The 18,757-nt window shown below is 39.0% G+C and overlaps 1 protein-coding gene across 2 annotated transcripts in view; it reads left to right on the top strand.

The window, feature by feature from the left end:
• The window catches only part of PIG-O (phosphatidylinositol glycan anchor biosynthesis class O), a 91,947-nt gene that overhangs the window by 27,942 nt on the left and 45,248 nt on the right, over positions 1 to 18,757 (top strand). The window lies entirely within an intron of this gene.

The following is an 18,757-nucleotide window of genomic DNA, read 5'->3' as shown; positions in this document are numbered from 1 at the left end:
GGTGCGACATAAAGCCATTATGTAGGATGCTAAATGGTTTATTTTGTCACCTATTCAATACATATAAATTTTACATTTAGGAATTTATTCTTAATTCCGCTTGAGACATGTTTCGCCCTTCATTGAGGGCATCATCAGTCAAAATTATCTCCTCAAGGTAAAAATTAGGTACCTGATTAGTATTTAACATGCACAAATTAATATACATTACAAAGGGAAAATTATGTAGAGAAACTCTTGTACAATGCTGATGGTTAAACAATATAAGTTTAAAGAATAAGAAATTGGCATCAATGCTTAAAATTATTGGGTAATTATAGCAGAGTTCAGCAGTGGTGCTCTGAAGAATAATTGATGCACTCGTAGGAAATTATAAATTTTAAAATTATTTACAGTATGACAGTCAGGGGGAGAAGGGTATAGTGCTCGGCGTCAATGTTTTTAACAAAAATTACTGCCAATGGTTATTATTATTATTATTATTATTATTATTATTATTATTATTATTATTATTATTATTATTATTATTATTATTATTATTATTAATTTATTAATTTATTTATTTATTTATTTTTTATTTTTTTTATTTATTTATTTATTTTCCTTAAGGGGTGGTAGATGGAGAAAGGGCAAGCCCCACATACACGGAAGTGCCTCCATCTCCACATGTATATATAAACTCTACTGAATATTTACATACAAACTTATGTAGACAATTTTAAATTTACATATTTACACTACAAATACTGTATCCTTAGAATAATAATTATCTTGATTATTATCCTGAAGATATTAGTGTAAAAACACCCAGCCATTTATACTCCCACTCAGACCCCTGTATACACACTCATTCACAACCACTCCCACACGTGCACGCATAAACATTCGCCCACATACACCTATACTTGCACCCATCCTTCGTGCAATTCTAATTTATACAAGTTATATACATCACATATGGGTTTCTGTTTACATATACATTTTCTTTACTTCGCGGAGGAAGTGAGGAAGAGGAAGTAGCTTTACCTTAGATGGTATAAGGTTCCAGGTACGAGCAGCCCTTGAGTAAAACCCATTTAAATATGAGGTTGTTCTAGCGAAGGGAGGGACAAGAGTAACTCCTTGGCCTCTTTTAACAGAGCGGTAATTGAGCTGCAGGCGGTGGAAAGGGGAGAGGTGTGTGTTATCTGTCAGGGATTTCCTAAGGAAGGCTACATCTATTTGTGTACATAACGAGTTCACTGGTGGCAATGACCTGGCTGTGTTTAAGGGGATGTGTTTGTTAATTAAACGTTCTGCTCGTCGGTGGATACCTACTAGTTTCCTCATATTTTCCGTTGTAGTTGGATGCCAGGAAGGAAGGCCATATAATAGTATGGGCCGCACAAGGGAAATATAAGCCGTTCGTAGGGATTTACTTCTTCCTCCCAAGAGATATCTACGGACGAAACCTAGCGCCCGGTATGCCTTACACCTCACTTCCTCCACGTGTTTATTCCATTTCAGATTGTCCGTAATGTGAATACCGAGCAGTCTGATGGAGTTAGAAGTCGGCAGTTGGATTCCACATAGAGTAGGTTGGTTCTGGAGTGGTTGTTTAGCTCTGCTTAGTCTTATATATTTACACTTCTTAATATTTATATGCATTCTATTTACCTCACACCACAGAGCTATACTATCCAGATCCGATTGGAATTTTGCAATATCATCACTGTTTTTCACGGCTCTGTAAATGACTGTGTCATTGGTATACTGCGCCATGGTCAAATTTACACAATCCGGGAAGTCGAGAGCATAAATCGTGTACAGGAGGGGCCCTATCACACTGCCCTGAATTACTCCAGAAGTAATTATGGTTTGGTCTGATTTGGCTCCTCCGTACACAACACATTGCGTTCGACCCACCAAAAATGACCTCAACCATGACAGCAGTTTACCCTAAATGCCGTAGTTGCTAAGTTTTAACAGAAGTCTTTGATGTGACACCTGGTCAAAAGCTTTGCTCCAGTCCAGAGTCACACAGTCTATTTGTGAGACATCAGTCTGCTCCAAGGAGAACTGCCAGTCATCAATGACTTTTGTTAGAAGTGTTGTGTAGGATTTTCCCGGAATGACGCCGTGCTGGTTTGAGTTCAGCAGGTTTCTCTCCTTGAAAAAATCCAACATATATTTAGCAACTAGACGTTCCATACATTTACAGACCCCTGATGTTATAGAAACTGGGCGGTAATCATCTACGTTTTCCTTATCTCCATCTTTGAAAACTGGCACTACGTTGGCTTCTTTCCACTCCAAAGGTACAGACCCGGTATTAATGGAATAGTTGAAGAGAGCGCAAAGCGAGGGCGCCAAGGCAACTGCACAATTCTTGAGAATTCTTGCTGGCACTCGGTCCGGCCCGGTCGCGGCATGAGGTCTTGTTTTCAGAAGGCTCTCCTTTACTTCATTTGTTGAGAAATACAGGTTGGTTAGAGGGAAGAGAGGGGTAGATGTTGTCCTTGAATATAGCATGTTCTCTTCCTCAGTAGGTACGGAGAAGTTACTTTTAAATTTCCTGTTGAAGGTGTCTGCAATTTCTTGTGGTGTGGAGACTGCCGTACCGTTATGTTTAAATACAGATAGAGCTCTGTTGCAACCTTTACTTCTGAGAAGAGCCCAGAGTTCCTTGGAGTTGGTGTTGAGACTGTGGATGTAAGAATCGTAGGAATCTCTGATAGATTGTTTAGCCTTGTTCCTAGCCAGCCTGTATTTCTCCCACTCATAATCGGTTGGATTTCTTTTCCATTTCTGGTACAGGCGGTCCCTTCTTCGAATTTCTCGCACTCTCTCCTTGGTAGTCCATGGAGATTTCCGTCTGCTGGTTAGATTTACTGTTGGTGTGGTTTCTTCTACGCATTGAAAGAAAATTTTCTTCCAGTCGTTCCATATCTTGTTTATGTCAGTACTGCCGGTGAAATCTGAGGTGAGAACAGGGAGGCGGTTGGATAGTTAAGTTAATAGATCGTTCCAGTTTGTTCGGGAAAAATTATAAACTGTTCTGGTATGGAGTTTGGGGGATGGTTTTATATGGGTCAGTGTTGCGAGAATTGCCTGATGGTCACAGAATCCAGGAATAGTATTAAGAGATTGGACGGACTGTGGTATATTACTTAGGAAAAGGTCAAGGGTTGAGCGTGTTGTTTGCGTAATACGCGTGGCTTCAAACATTAATTGATGAAGGAATAAATCATAGAAAGCGGAAAGGAATTTATTGGCGAGGGGGTTATTTGGAACAGGTGCAGCATTTCTGGACCACGTAAATTCCAAGTTGAAATCACCAACAATATAAATGGCATTGTAATTTTGTTGTACATGTTGCACACGCTCGAGAGAAAGGATTAGTTCATCGTTCATTTCCAGCGACGACTTAGGGGCGCGATAAATTGATCCAATAAGGAATTTGCGTTTGTTGCACGTCACTTCCACCCACAGTGCTTCAGCTGCTGTCTCCAGGTGATGAACTCGAGTTGGATTACATTCTGGCTTGGCTGCAATTAGAACTTCCCCTGCAGAGCGGTGGGATCGGTCCTTACGGAACAATATCAGCGAGTCAGGGAACACTTCTGAGTCATTAATTTTGCTGGACAACCACATCTCATTGACACATACGATGGTCGGATCAAGGCTTTCAAGCGATGCGTGGATATTTTGTAACCGTCCAGGTCGCATAATACTGCGCGCATTGAAGGCAAAAAGTGATATATTTTTATTTACATATGTACATTTAGAATTATTTACTAAGTCGCTGGGCGTATCACTGGTAACTGTAAAGAACGAGTCTGATAACAGCGGCATTTCACACTTCCAGCATAACCATGTACAGGAACCGTTCTTTATTTTTCTGAATTCAGACACTGAGACTTTTGCGCAGGTTCTATGGCCTTTTAGCGAGCAATTATTACAGTGGACAAATAATTGGTTCCACCTACCACTATTTCCGCAAATTGTGCACTGTTGTGGTTCTGGATTTAGTTCGATGTCCCCACTTAGGGCAAGTGCCAAGCACAGCAGTGGCTGATTATCTACAGGCAGTCTGACAACACCACTCCCGTCCCTTCGCCGAAGCCGACCTATGGCTGCCATCCCGAGACTTTTAGCACTGCACCACTTCAAACCGTTAAGAGTACATTTTTCACTCACCAATAGTTTTTCCAATAGAATTATGTTTTCCAGGTATCCAGGAGGGTTATCTGAAGCGATTGTAGCACTTTTGGAGTATTGCACTGCACTCTTTACCACCAAAAATATAATAATACTGCGCATAACACTCAGCGTCACTTCTGCACACACCGCCATCTTGAAAGTTCAATGGTTGGTTACTATACAGTAAATTTACATTATCCAAATGAACAGTTGAGAATTTACAGTTTATATACATATTTGCAAGAGAGCAGCTTGGTGAGCAAGGATATAAAAAAGTAAATTACCAAGTGCCTCCAGTTGCTTTAATCGTTGGAAGATGATTGTAGCATTGTCATATCAGAAATATGCAGAGTGGTTTAATCTTAGTTAATGATCACCACCACTATTGCAGAAATAGAATCCAACATTAGTAAACAGATCACCACAGAAAAACAAAATGACATCATACACGAAATAAAAAAGAAACTGCCCTCCCTAGTTAATGAGTTAAAAACCAGCAAAAACACTACCCTTTCAAAACAAATCCGTGCTTTAAAGACCAAAATAAACACCAATAACGTCATAGTAACAAAAGCCGACAAAGGTAACACAACTGTACTTATGAACTAACAGGACTACGTCAATAAAATCGAAGAATTCTTTTCCGACATAACCTACACCATCATCAACAAGGATCCTATACCAAAAGTACAACGCAATTTGAAAACCCTTCTCAAAAATTCAACTTACCTCCTAAATGACCATGAAATCTTTAAACTAGTCAATATGAATCCAACCTTACCCACAGCCAAGTCCTTACCCAAAACCCACAAAAAAGACATCGCCATCCGACCAATTATCAACAGTAGAGGCAGTCCAACATACAAAACTTCAAGATTTCTACACTACTTTCTCAAAAAACATTACAAATTCAACAACAAAAACCCCATTAAGAACTCAATTGACCTATGTCAAACCTTAAATAAATTTACACTGCTACCAAACCACATTTTATGTTCCTTTGACATCACTAACATGTATCCGAACATCCCAGTTCTCGAAACCATCAGCATCATAAGAAACAACCTCTCCAAACACAGTGGACTAAGCAAAATAGAAATTGAAGAGTTTATTAAAGTACTAACCTTTGTATTAAATAATAATTACTTCACTTTCAACAACAAGATATACCAACAAAAGGGCTTAGCTATGGGAGACCCTATTTCTGGAATTCTAGCGAACATCTACATGGACAACTTAGAACACAGTAAAACAATAAATTCCATCAATGGTATTCATCTTTGGCTCCGCTATGTCGACGACACATTAGTCATCATCGATAAACAGTGCAATAGCAGCGACAACTTCCTCACATTCCTAAACACTTTAGACAACAATGTAAAGTTCACAAAGGAGGATGAGAACAACGGCTCTATCAATTTCTTAGACATCATCATCACACGAATGGACAATGCTTTTGAATTTCGGATACACAGAAAACCCTCCTTCATTCCGCTAACAATAAACAATAATTCTTTACACCCCAACTCTCATAAACAAGCCTCGTACTACAGTTTATAGAGCTTTAAAAATTCCCCTTGCACCTATCAATCTAAAAAATGAACTTGATTACATAAAAGAAATTGCCAAGTTCAACAGCTTCAACACCAACATGATCAACAAGATCATCAACAAAGTAAAACTAAAATTAACAACACAACTTTCCCCAATAAAACCCAATAAACCCAAATACACAACTTTCACATACACTAATCCAGTCATCCACCAGATAGCCAACCCCCTAAAGAAGCATGAAGTCAACATTGCTTTCAAAACGCATAACACGAACAAGAGCATATTTTGCAACCAGAACTCTGTCAACCCATGGAAAAATCACTACACCGGCTCAGGTATTTACAGACTCACCTGTTCACAATGCAATGTCTCGTACATCGGACAAACTGGCCGAAGCTTCCAAACCCGTTATTTAGAACACTACAATGCCCAAAAACATAATAAATTTTCTGCAATGAGCACCCACATGAGGGACATTGGCTACCACTTCACCACAATAGAACAAGACCTAAAAATCCTAAAAAGAGTTGAGAAAGGTAAACTAATGACTGAGTTTGAGAACCTATACATCTTTCTAGACCAACACTTCAATAAAGACAAAAACCTCAACGAGATAATAGATATTAAAAAAAACCTTTATGAACAAATTCCCACCTTACTACAAAAAATGAATTTTCAAGGCAACAACTTGTCTAAAATCTTTAATACCACATTAACTAACTCACCCAGCACGTCAACAGTTACACCCGTCCACCCCACCTCCCCCATTCCCACCAATCCCCCCACACGCAATGACAGCAAGCCCATACCTCCTCCCACCCACTTCCCCCTCCACTACGACCCCATCGATACAACACGAGAAATAAAGCCACTCGACCAACAGAAATACTACAACACCCAACACAAACGAATAACATTCAGCCGCATTAATAAAAAGACATCAATACTATCCACGTAATTTTTCGTGTCTGTACATTCCCCCTCCCTCTTTTTACAAACCAACACTTTATCAACCAGCACTCCCAACACACAACAAGCTCACCCCTCCACTCTACCTTCCTCCATTCCCACACCTCACCATGGCGCATGATCTCCGCCCATGCTCCTCCCTCCCAAAGCTCCCCACCCTCTCCCGCCGCCATTGCCAACCACATGTGCGTATTACCGACTGTGCCTCCTTCATAGTCAGCCAACATCTGTCAACAAATTGCCTCTCAGCGACACATTAGGTATGTAAAATAACATTTACTCTTCATTACTTACCATGATCTTTTCTTACACACCAACTAATACTATTAACATCTCGATTACAGATAACTTCCACTTCATACAACACAACTGCCAACAACACGCTGGAATTCCAGTGCACATCGGCACAAATATGGCGTACCACTACGGCTCCTCTTCGCAGATCAAATGAAGGGATGCCTCGTCCCAGCTACATCGCTCTGACTCTATAGTTACCGTATATTTTCTAATCTCTCCACTGCAGTTCATAGCATAAACAACTCCATTCTTTTTCACTAGACCAGCAACAAAAAACTGTAACTTCGTCCCGAGGTCCTTCATACATTCATTCACAAAATATCTATTTACGCCTCACCGGCATCTCACACCGATGTTTTCACACATCATTCCAAGCTACAAGAAATCGACTAAGAAAAAGCGAAGGATTCAACCTGCAACACATTCCCAGTAATACATTTACCTACAAATAACTGCCATCATTGTTGCCATTCAAATGCACTGTTTACTCAATGACTCCCATTGAGTCTCCGTCCACGCTGACAAGTTCACCGTACCGAACCCGGTGCTTCAACCAGACAACCTTCTGTTTGATGCCTGTAGAACCTCATTTGGCTATGGAATATTTTCCCTGCCCCCTGTGATCTTTAACTAAGATTAAAACACTCTGCATATTTCTGATATGACAGTGCTACAATCGTCTTCCAACGATTAAAGCAACTGGATGCACTTGGTAATTTACTTTTTTATATCCTTGCTCACCAAGCTGCTCTCTTGTAAATATGTATATAAACTGTAAATTCTCAACTGTTCATTTGGATAATGTAAATTTACTGTATAGTTACCAACCATTGGCAGTATTTTTGTTAAAAACATTGACGCCGAGCACTATACCCTTCCCCCCGACTGTTATACTGTAAATAATTTTAAAATTTATAATTTCCTATGAGTGCATCAATTATTCTTCAGAGCACCACTGCTGAACTCTGCTATAATTACCCAATAATTTTCAGCATTGGTGCCGACTTCTTATTCTTTAAACTTATATTGTTTAACCATCACCATTGTACAAGAGTTTCTCTACTTAATTTTCCCTTTGTAATGTATATTAATTTGTGCATGTTAAATACTAATCAGGTACCTGATTTTTACCTTGAGGAGATAATTTTGACTGATGATGCCCTCAATGAAGGGCGAAACATGTCTCAAGCAGAATTAAGAATAAATTCCTAAATGTAAAATTTATATGTATTGAATAGGTGACAAAATAAACCATTTAGCATCCTACATTCAGTATCTTCAATACGGACAACAATGATTTTTATCACTTATAAAGCCATTAGCAAAAAAATAAATAAATGATTCTTCCCCGTTATTATTGTAAAACAGATATTCGCAGACTTATTTGGTTTACACGGGGGAAGATGTGGAAAAACGTAGCTATGTAGTTGAGGGCTTCTTTTTACACAATATTTCTAGTTTTTACCATTAGGAGCTATAGATCATTCCATGTTAAGAAAACAGAATTGCTCTTATGAACCTACAAGAAGCAAACATACCCCCTCTTTGTCACCCGTTATTTCTCATGATTAAGGAATATTATAACAAGAAGGTACTATAATAAAATGATGAGGCATTTTTTGCCTGTATGTTATTAAAATAACTAATTAAGATTTTCTGTTTCATAAATACATCAACAGGGAGGAAACACAATGGCAGGAACAGCCATTGCTTTGTTGCCTTCCTACATTTCCCTTCTGTGCCGCTGTGGTAAATGCAACACGTAATCCGTTACTCTGTGACTTGCTGGCAGCTTGTCACTGTTGTAGAGAAGTCATCTATTTTTGTGTTCCAAATTTATGTGCTGCTGTCGTCCTATGATCCTGTTGAGCAGAGCCGTTCGATGTGGCAATCCTGTTGTCATAAGAACAATGCTGTTTTCTTAACATGGAATGATCTATAGAATGTAGATTGCAGGGTGAGCTGGCACATGAGAAAGCAATTGTCCATATGAAAAACAGGGCATGTTCATATTCATCCCAGCGATCTGTAAATTCCTCCCCCGGGGTTTATGTATACCGTAGAACCTCGATTATACGTTCCCGGAAACTACACTTTCCCATATTATTTGTTCAAATTGGGTGGTCCCGCGTGCATCCTAATTAAATAACGTTGTAAAAATCCTGCATTATCCGTTCCTTGAAGAAACGATTTCCCGAATCAACTGTCCAGAAATTTCAGTCCCAACAACGCTAAATCCTCGATCACGCATTTTTCAAGAATCTCACGAAAGGATATCAACGGCATACTTACAGATCTTGGTGTTAACGTCCCATCATTGCGATAATTTGAGGAAGTACTGTACTGTGCAGGAAAAGTTATCGGCGGTGAACTTAACATAAGGGACCATCTTAGCAACGCATTCGGATGGTATTATTTAGAGAACCCTCGGAAATCATAAAGCAGAGAGTGTCCACAACAATTGGAAGGAGACAGAGCGTATTTCGACATCCCTACTTGAAGACCGAACGAATTTCGTCAAATGTTCGTACTTGCAAAATGTCCAGGGTTACATGTTTTTTGTTTTTTTTCCCCCCAAGTGTATCGCCAAACAGGTTTCTGGCATTTCTCTCAGGGCACTGGATAGTCACTAGGCTTTCAGACAGGAATCAAAGCTGCTCCTTCTTAAGTAACAAATTTAGTATTTTAATGTTATCGAGACCAGAACAGATGTTGCACCTTGCATACATAAAGACATGGGAGGTTTTGGGACTGCCTATTACTGTTTTGGTCCTAATATGAGACCGGGAATTTCATGTTTTTGTGTTAAAATGTTATAAGAACTGCAGTCGTTTTATTTGCGCATGTTACATTTAAAAACGTTGCATCATTTCACAGTTGTCACGACTTGTACAGCAAGCACGCTTTTCAGCTGAGCTCAAGGTCATGAATAACAGTAATTTCAGAAGTGCTAATGATATTTTTTCTCTTTCCAATTTGATTGTGATTAGCGATGGGCAGAATTGAATATAATGCATTCGATAACTTGAGGATCGATACTCACGTTCCAAACCATATTCTTGAGTTCAGCATAACCTTTAAAAGTCGATGTAGACCTAATTTATTTGGTACAAGGTACAAGATTTCCATAAACTAAGTTAACTACAAACAGTATACCGGTGACCTAAATTACAATGGAAGATTAAAAAAAGGGGGAATTTCGGCATCATGTTGGGTGTTTTTATATCTAATGTGCTTTATTTTATTAGATTAGAGAATTAACTACTTGTGGTCGATTGTTGTTTGGCTTGCCACAATGGGTATTATATTTTTCAAAGAGTTTGGCAGATCAAAGTTGCTGAACTGAACGAAGTTTTCGCGGTAAAACTAAATATAAAGTTTTGAGATTTTTAAGTCACGTACCCATAATTAATGTTTGAAGCCGGCCCCGCATTCTAACTTGCCTGCCTCTCATCCAGAGGGCCCAGGTTCAATTCCCGGCAAGGTCTGGCATGTTTACCTGGATTTGAGGGCCGGTTCCAGGTTCACTCATTCTACAGTTACCTTTAATTTGTCACACTGACCATGTGTCATCTCGTAATCTGCAAGCCTTCAGACCGAGCAGCGGTCGCTTGGTAAGTGGAAGGTCCGTTGGGGCTGTAGTTTGATTTGGTTCAGGGGTGTCTGCAAGATTATAAGTGTACGTATTTCATTTTTGTGATGTTTAGCCAAATTGTTGTGGTTAATTCATTCCCGGATTTTTCAGTCTTCCCGTGTTGTACAATTATTATTTTTTTTTTCCGTGGTCCCTCCCAAAACAGAGAATCGAGGTTCTACTGTAGTCATAGCAAAGCAGGTCATACAGAAAACTGAAGCTACCTGTTAATTCTTACACCTTTGATTTGAAAGTATCTTGAACAGCTAAGACAGCATTCAACCAAACCTCTGGAACTCATACCTACTACAGGATTTCTTCTGTTAACAAGTGTATAAACTGTTATTGTGGGCAACCTTTTAAAGAGAGGTATGTGGTCCCACAGACTTTTTGGTAGTTCACACTTTTTATGCTCTACAATTCTTACACATATAACTTGTGGGTAACTTCAATAGTTTAGGCCATGTAGGCTGAAAGTGTTTGAATTTTGTCATTTTCTTTGAGTTGTTCACAGAAAACACTACTGCTCAGCTTCTTTTCATCACAGTTCAGTATTTAAAACACAGAAGCTTTACTGGGAGATTTTCAAGGCAACAGCAAAAATCCAGATTCTTCTGTGGTTGATGCATATGTTTAAATGTAATATAACCTGTGTTAGATTTAGTGGCATTAAGGATCTTCCAGAGAAGCTTCCAGTTATAGACAGGGAAGATTGCAGGTCTAAAGAAAAGTTGAAACTTCAAAACAAAAGTGCAAAGGAGATCTTCGGAAATAATTTTTATGCTTTATTAAACTGCAGTATCTGGTGTGTGGATTGAATAGCTCAGTAGTTGCTGTTGCCGCTCCCCAGCCCGGAAAAAATGGGGGGTTGGCTTGAAGCTGTAAAATTACAGCCAGAAAATAAACATCTTGAGGCAATAAAGGGCACGATGGTTCCACTTGTTAGTGGCGGTACCCCAGCAGCGTCTGTTTCACATGTTAGTGGCGGCTGAATTATCCTCTGCAGCTAACAACTGTAGTTGTAAATTGGAGCTTGCCCCAATTAAGGTTAACCTTTGATAGATATGGAAAAGTTTTTTTGTAAAAGAATTCCACCATCTAAGGATGGAGAAGACTATATCGGATTTGGTGGGTAGTCACCAATAACATACAAACATAGAATCAAACATAAATATATTAACTACATTGCAGTGCACAAACTCCTTACTGAAAACCGTAAAGCTCAAGAACTTCACAAATGAATTAGATAGGCAAAATATTCTTGTGGTAGGGCTCCAGGAAATGAGAAATTTAAAAGAAGACCTGTTATAGAGTGTACAATGGGAAGCCAGGCCAAAGGGTCATGAAACATTGCCCCCAATTTGGTACCGTACAGGATTTATAGTAAAGTTGAATAGATTCCGTAATTGATTTTAAAGCCATCTCACCAAGAATTGCAATTCTAACTTTACAAACCACAAACAAACTTTACACCATCATAAATGCTCATGCCCCTACCAATGAAAAAAATTTCCTAACAAAAACTCTGTAAGAAGTCGATAATTTCTGGGATCTCCTTGATCAGACACTGAATAAAATAAATATGAATAACATCAAAAAGTTTGGAAAGAGTTTGGGCAAAGAGTTGCAACACTCTCTAACAATGATAATGAATGAGCGTGCGTCATAGGGACGTGTGCACACAAGACAAAAATAAACAAGGAGCAAATGAAACCAAAACAGGAAAATAACACATCAAAATAAAAGGTAGCAAGGAAGAGTGCTGGTACCTACCCATAAAAAAAGGATAGAGGAGGGTATCCTAGGAATCACGAGGCAATTCACCTCAGAATGACACCAGAATTTTCAAAAATAAAATAAAAATATAATTAATAAATAATGGTTACAACTAGTGATGGACAGAAAAACGCCCAACTGTTTGGAGAAAACAGTTTTCGGGTGGAAAACGAACAAACTGTTTTTAAAAGTCCCACCAAATAGTTTTTCCTTCAATACAGTCCACAGTTTGTCTTTCACTGTTCACTAGTGAGTAGACACTGATGTAACCTTGAACCTACCCGCGCGTTCGGAGCTATTCGGCCTGAAATCGGCATTGCTCAGTACTTAACCACTCCCATTCCCTCGCTGTCAAATCGACTGTTTGTCTCGTATTTAGTTGGCAGTGAGCCAAGAGCTGTTTAGAAAAGCAGTTTTTAGCCGAACAGTTCTTCAACGTTTTCGCTTATTGCTGGTTGCGGGCTATTGGCGGGTGATGTACCGGTGTTCTCAAACCAGTTTTAAAACGGAGCGGTGTTAAGTTTGCCGAGTGCTGAGCGAGGCGAGTTCTTTTATAACATGTCAAAATGAAGCGAGGTGTGGAATTATTTCACGAAAAGTGACAATGGTAAGGCGCTTTGCACTATCTGCAAGCAGCTTATTTCTTACAAGTCAACTATTACAAATTTGAAAGGACATTTGCAAAGAAAACATATAGCAATATATACTGAGCTAACGTGTCATAGTGTTAAGGAAATACCTTCAGTGGAAAAACGACCAAGTAGGCCTACAGAGGATAGAGAGGAACCTAGTATTAGCACTAGCAGGCCTGATAGCGAAGCATCGACTGCTGATTCATGTGTTGCGCCTAAAAGACAAAGATTAATTAGGTCTTACGTCACTAAAAATGTTTCATCTGCCCAAAAGAAATTAATTGATCGTGACTTACTTGATTTATTTATTTTAGATTATCAGCCCTTTAGTATTGTTGAGGATAGAGGGTTTTCTAAACTTATGAAGTGGATCCCTGGCTATGAATTACCTGGTAGAAAGACTATTTCAAATGTGATGATTCCAGCACTCTGTCATCAACAGTTTTCTTTAATAAGAGAGACAGTGACGAATGAAGCAGTGAGTGTGTGCATAACAACCGATTTTTTGGAGATCGTTAGTTGCAGAGAGTTACATTGCCGTAACAGTGCATTACATTACGAAAGAGTTTTCCTTCAAGACTGTTTTACTGAAGTGTTCTAGTTTTTCTGGAAGCCACACGTCTGTTGCGTTGTCAAACAAAATTAAGTACATACTATCCGATTGGAAGCTGCATGACAAAGTGAATTTTTCAATTTCTGATAACGCTAGTAATATAACAAACGCGTTTGAGGAAATTCTGAAATGGGAATACTATGGCTGTTTTGCTCATAAATTAAATTTGATTGTCCAGGGTTCTCTTCAGGAAATGCAAGTCACCATTGAGAAAATAAAAAAAGTTGTCAGCTACTTCAGGAGAAGTTCACTAGCAAGCGTAAAACTACTGAAGTACCAGATATCAAGTGGACATACAGTGCCTAAACACCTTTCCCAAGACGTTATGACTCGCTGGAATTCAACTTTTTATATGTTGCGTCGATTTGTAGAACTCGAAGAATCTATCAGGGCCACTATTGCTCTGCTAGATAAACATCTGCCCGTAATAACTGGCGAAGAGTGGCAAGCTTGTCATCAACTTTGCAATGTGCTAGCTCTGTTTGAAGAAATGACTAATTCTCTGAGTGGAGAAGCATATATGACTGGAAGTTCTGTGATTGTGGTCGTCAGGTGCCTGAGAGGTATTTGCGAAAAACTCAGGCAATCAGCCGAGTTCACAGGAGTGAGGGCCGTAATTGCTAGCCTTACTAAAGGGTTAGGAGAAAGGTTCAAGAACGTTGAACACAACAGCACCTTCGCCTTATGCACTTTATTAGATCCACGCTATAAAGACCACGTTTTTCAGGACCCTGCGGCACTAGATAACGTCAAAAAGAGGGTGCGTAATTTAGTAGTGGACCTAGATAGAAACGGCCAGACCAGCGAGAAGCAGAATATTGACATTCCATCCTCCTCACTTCCATCTACAACTGGTGCATTTCAGCCCTCTTGTCCAATAAGCGCTTGGAGCATTTTCAACGACATTATTGGAGATAAACGTCCTCAAACCAGCCCTCTGTCACAAGCCAACAAGGAACTGGATTTGTATTTGAAAGATGACATTTTACCTCGTGTAAATGAAGCAGGGGAATCTAATTGCCCCTTAGATTGGTGGAAAAATCACCAACATGTGTTTCCCAATTTAGCACAAATATTCATAACAAAGTGTAACATAGTGGCCACTTCAGTGCCCTGTGAAAGACTTTTTTCCCCGAACTGGACTGATTGTTAATGGAAGGAGAACAAGGCTGTCATCAAGAAAGGTAGAAATGTTGATGTTCTTCAATGTAAATACGAAGAGTTAGTGCTTGAGTATTTTTCATAACGGGTACCGTGTGAACAGAATAATAAAGTGTAGCATAGTGATCACATCAGTGCCATATTGAAGACCTGCTTTCCCAAATTGGATTGGTAATTAATGCAAAGCTCTCACAAAAAGAGGTCGAAATATTAATGTTCCTTAATGTAAATATGATAATTAATTTTTAAGTGCTTTCCTAATATTGTGCATCTTATGAATACTCTCGTTTTTTGTGTGTGTATTTATCTCTCTTATCTATAACATTCTGTAACTTCTATTTTTTACAGTAGTTCTCGTTGAACATTAATCTTATAATGGTATATGATGAACATAGACACTGTATAATAATACTGCTATAGATACTTCACTCATAACAGACTGGTTAACAAAAACTCCGGGCGTGTGGAACCGTATCGATGAGCAGACCGCCGCGATCACAAAACACTAATGTCAGTTGATAGCCTACTGATAAATAAATGTCTTTACAGACAGTATCCTTTGCTTAACAGTGGAGTCTTCACTCGTCTTATCGTTCTTCCCGTGTATCCTTCATACAGGTATTTCGTCAGCCTTCAGCTTGTGCTGCCTGCCTAGACATTACGAAACAAGGTAGATTGAAAGGTGGTGAAAGATCTAATTTCCTATCCCGCAGCCCCCTTGTGCATGTGACTCACTCGTCCTTCACAGTCTCGTTATGAACAAATGACCTGTTGTATTCAAACTGTTTGGGAAAACAGTTGTTTTTAACAAACAAACAGTTCGTTGGCGTTTTCCTAAAACAGCAGAAATGACCACCACTAGTTACAACTATACACCAAATTTGAAAAATTAAATAATTCTGAGGAATAATAAAAAGTTGCAACCGGGCGAGTTGGCCGTGCGCGTTGAGGCGCGCGGCTGTGAGCTTGCATCCGGGAGATAGTAGGTTCGAATCCCACTATCGGCAGCCCTGAAGATGGTTTTCCGTGGTTTCCCATTTTCACACCAGGCAAATGCTGGGGCTGTACCTTAATTAAGGCCACGGCCGCTTCCTTCCAACTCCTAGGCCTTTCCTATCCCATCGTCGCCATAAGACCTATCTGTGTCGGAGCGACGTAAAGCCCCTAGCAAAAAAAAAAAAAGTTGCAAAAAAAAACAAAAAAAAACAACATAACATTAAGGATTAAAATGAATATTCATTAAATATGACTTGGTTGTAAATAAAATAATATCCCTAATAAATAGTACCTTTCTATCTCCCAAAAAATGTATATACTGATGCATCAGCTTAGCTTAACAATTACCTATGATAAACACATGTTTGAAGTATATTAATTTTAAATGAATTTAAAATTTAACACAGAAAAAGGAAGTGTTGGATTGTAAATCGAGGGCTTTTGACAGCGGAAACAGTGGAAACTGAAATCCCACCAAACCACATATTAATGAAGAAACCCGACATAACACCATTAACACAGAACACAGCAAATACCGACCATAATGTCGTCACAGCAGACACGCCCCGAAAATAAAAATACAATTAATAAATTAATCACCGAAACATAATTTACAGGATAGAACCAGTTCACATAACATCACCGAGACCCAAAAAATAAACACACAGATTCAGAAGGAAACAAGTCATAATAATATACACGGAGCAATCCATAAGATGCTCTTATCGCGCCGGCGATAATTCACAATATCCCAAATAATTGTAAAAGGTTACGTAACCGTCGGGCACGAAGAAATGACACAACAATAATCAGGAGCGATAAGTAGGGGCCTTAATAAAACTGTTGATTTCGGTGTTAAAACTGACACTATTTCGGTAGTTATTTCGTGAAATAAATTGTTACACTGATCGATGTTTCTTGCGAAATCTTCCTTGTAGTAGCGTATGGGGTAAATGTAACTAACTTTGTGATAAGGGGTTTTAAAGTAAACTCTTGTAATGTATCATTGTTATTAAATCTTAGAAAAACCAAATATACAAATTGTTATAAAAATAAATATATAAATCACTGATACTCCGAAATGAAGTTAGGTGATCTGCCCTTTGATATACATTTATACATAGCCTACATTTTTAGATGTTGATTTACTTGTTTCCAAAGTACAAAATAAGCATGGTTTCAACATTATCAGGATGCAGAGTTGTGCGACAGAAAGTGTCTTTGTGTAAGCAGAGAAGCTCCTCTCGCTGACAACATTAGATATCGGAAACCATAATGCTTGCGAACACTTTGATGCAAATTCACTGTGGTCTTTTAGAAAACCTCCTAAAACTTTGCTAACACTGTCTTCTTTCATTTTCTCAACCAGATGTGCTTTCATTGCATTTTGCAAAGTCATATAGCTCTGGAAGATGTTCATGGATATGCTCTTTTTCCCCAGTCGTGGATGAGTAGCTCAGATGGTTAAAGCGCTGGCTTTCTGACCCCAATTTGGCAGGTTCAATCGTGGCTCAGTCCGGTAGTATTTGAAGGAGTTAAAATACGTCAGCCTCGTGTCACTAGTTTACTGGCACGTAAAAGAACTCCTGCGGGACTCTCGGTGTCTCCGGAAAACGTAGAAGTTGTTAGTGGGACATAAAAACTGTTGTAAACAAGGATAAGGTTTACCAGAACACAACTTATTTATTTGCTTCACATATAAATTTACAGGAATAAACATAAAAATGTCTTGAAGCAAAGTGGATAATTACGCTTGAGAGAGAGTTTCTGTCACTATACACTGTGTACACTTTGAATGTATTTACAATAGCTTCTATCTTGAAAAGATAGTTCGTAGGAATGTTCAGTTCATGATAGTCAAAAACTATCAGTTTCACTAGCATTGAGTAGCTAATAGAGTTCCTTCTGACTTGAAGTGTCTGAGTTTATGAACTGGCACTAAATAACAGCTTTGTTCACCATTAGAGAATCTAATGTGTGTGTCGGAGCCTGAGTGAGATTGGGGATGTGTAGAGTACAGCATCGGGGCTCGACTGGAATGAAGGAACGGGAAATTGGAGCAGTGACCTGAGGTGAAACCTCATACTACCAGAATTCAGTCCACCTGGTCGAGACACATTTTTAAGAGGAGTAGCCTCGGTGTTCGACGTACAGTGTATTCTGGAGCAGGACACCGGGGAGAATCCTGGAGAGTGACAGGCAGGGAGCTCGTTTTTATAGTGCACTCGACGGTACAGGCACGCGCACTGAAGGCTGCGCGTCGAGTCTCGAAATATACACGCTGGCGTGCGTGCGGCAGGCTGGCGCTGAGCGGAGAGAGCGGAGGACATTCAACAAAAACAATAACATTATTACTACTCAAACAGGCGATTTATTTACAATAGACCTACCAATACCATCATATTTTACAGTAAAGACAGTATTATTTATCTTTCCTTTTATATTCATTCTCTTCCTCATGCCAGGATTATCCTATTTTTCTAGAGGAATGTTGGCATGCATGAATGCTTTTTTGTGCCTATTACAAATTGCTCACTATAATTTTTCAACACCTTTACAATCTGTAAAGTATCACCTATTGTTATTTGCTGCTTAGAATTATATTCATTTGCTTCATTCTGATTCTCTGCAGTGTATATCGCACGTTTCAACTTTACGAATATTACTGGTATACTATTGATACATTAGAATCTTTCTTGCAGCATCAGATACATAGAACCCCTCACTGTTGTATTCTTCGGCCCTCAAAAAACCTGTTGTGACTTCAGTTTTTGGTATTTTTATACTTAAATGTTGGACATTTGCTGATAAATGTTCGTAAGTAACGAACTCTCATTGCACGCTGCTGTATCTATGACCGGTCTTGTATCTTGTTACGACCACAACGCTATTTGCTGTAATCGATAACAGATATTGATTTTTATCGACTGCCTTAGAGATTTA

The sequence above is a fragment of the Anabrus simplex genome, chromosome 4 (assembly GCF_040414725.1).
Source record: "Anabrus simplex isolate iqAnaSimp1 chromosome 4, ASM4041472v1, whole genome shotgun sequence".
Lineage (NCBI taxonomy): Eukaryota > Metazoa > Arthropoda > Insecta > Orthoptera > Tettigoniidae > Anabrus > Anabrus simplex.
Note: the sequence above shows the minus strand (reverse complement) of the source record. Positions and strands in the feature narration are given on the sequence as shown.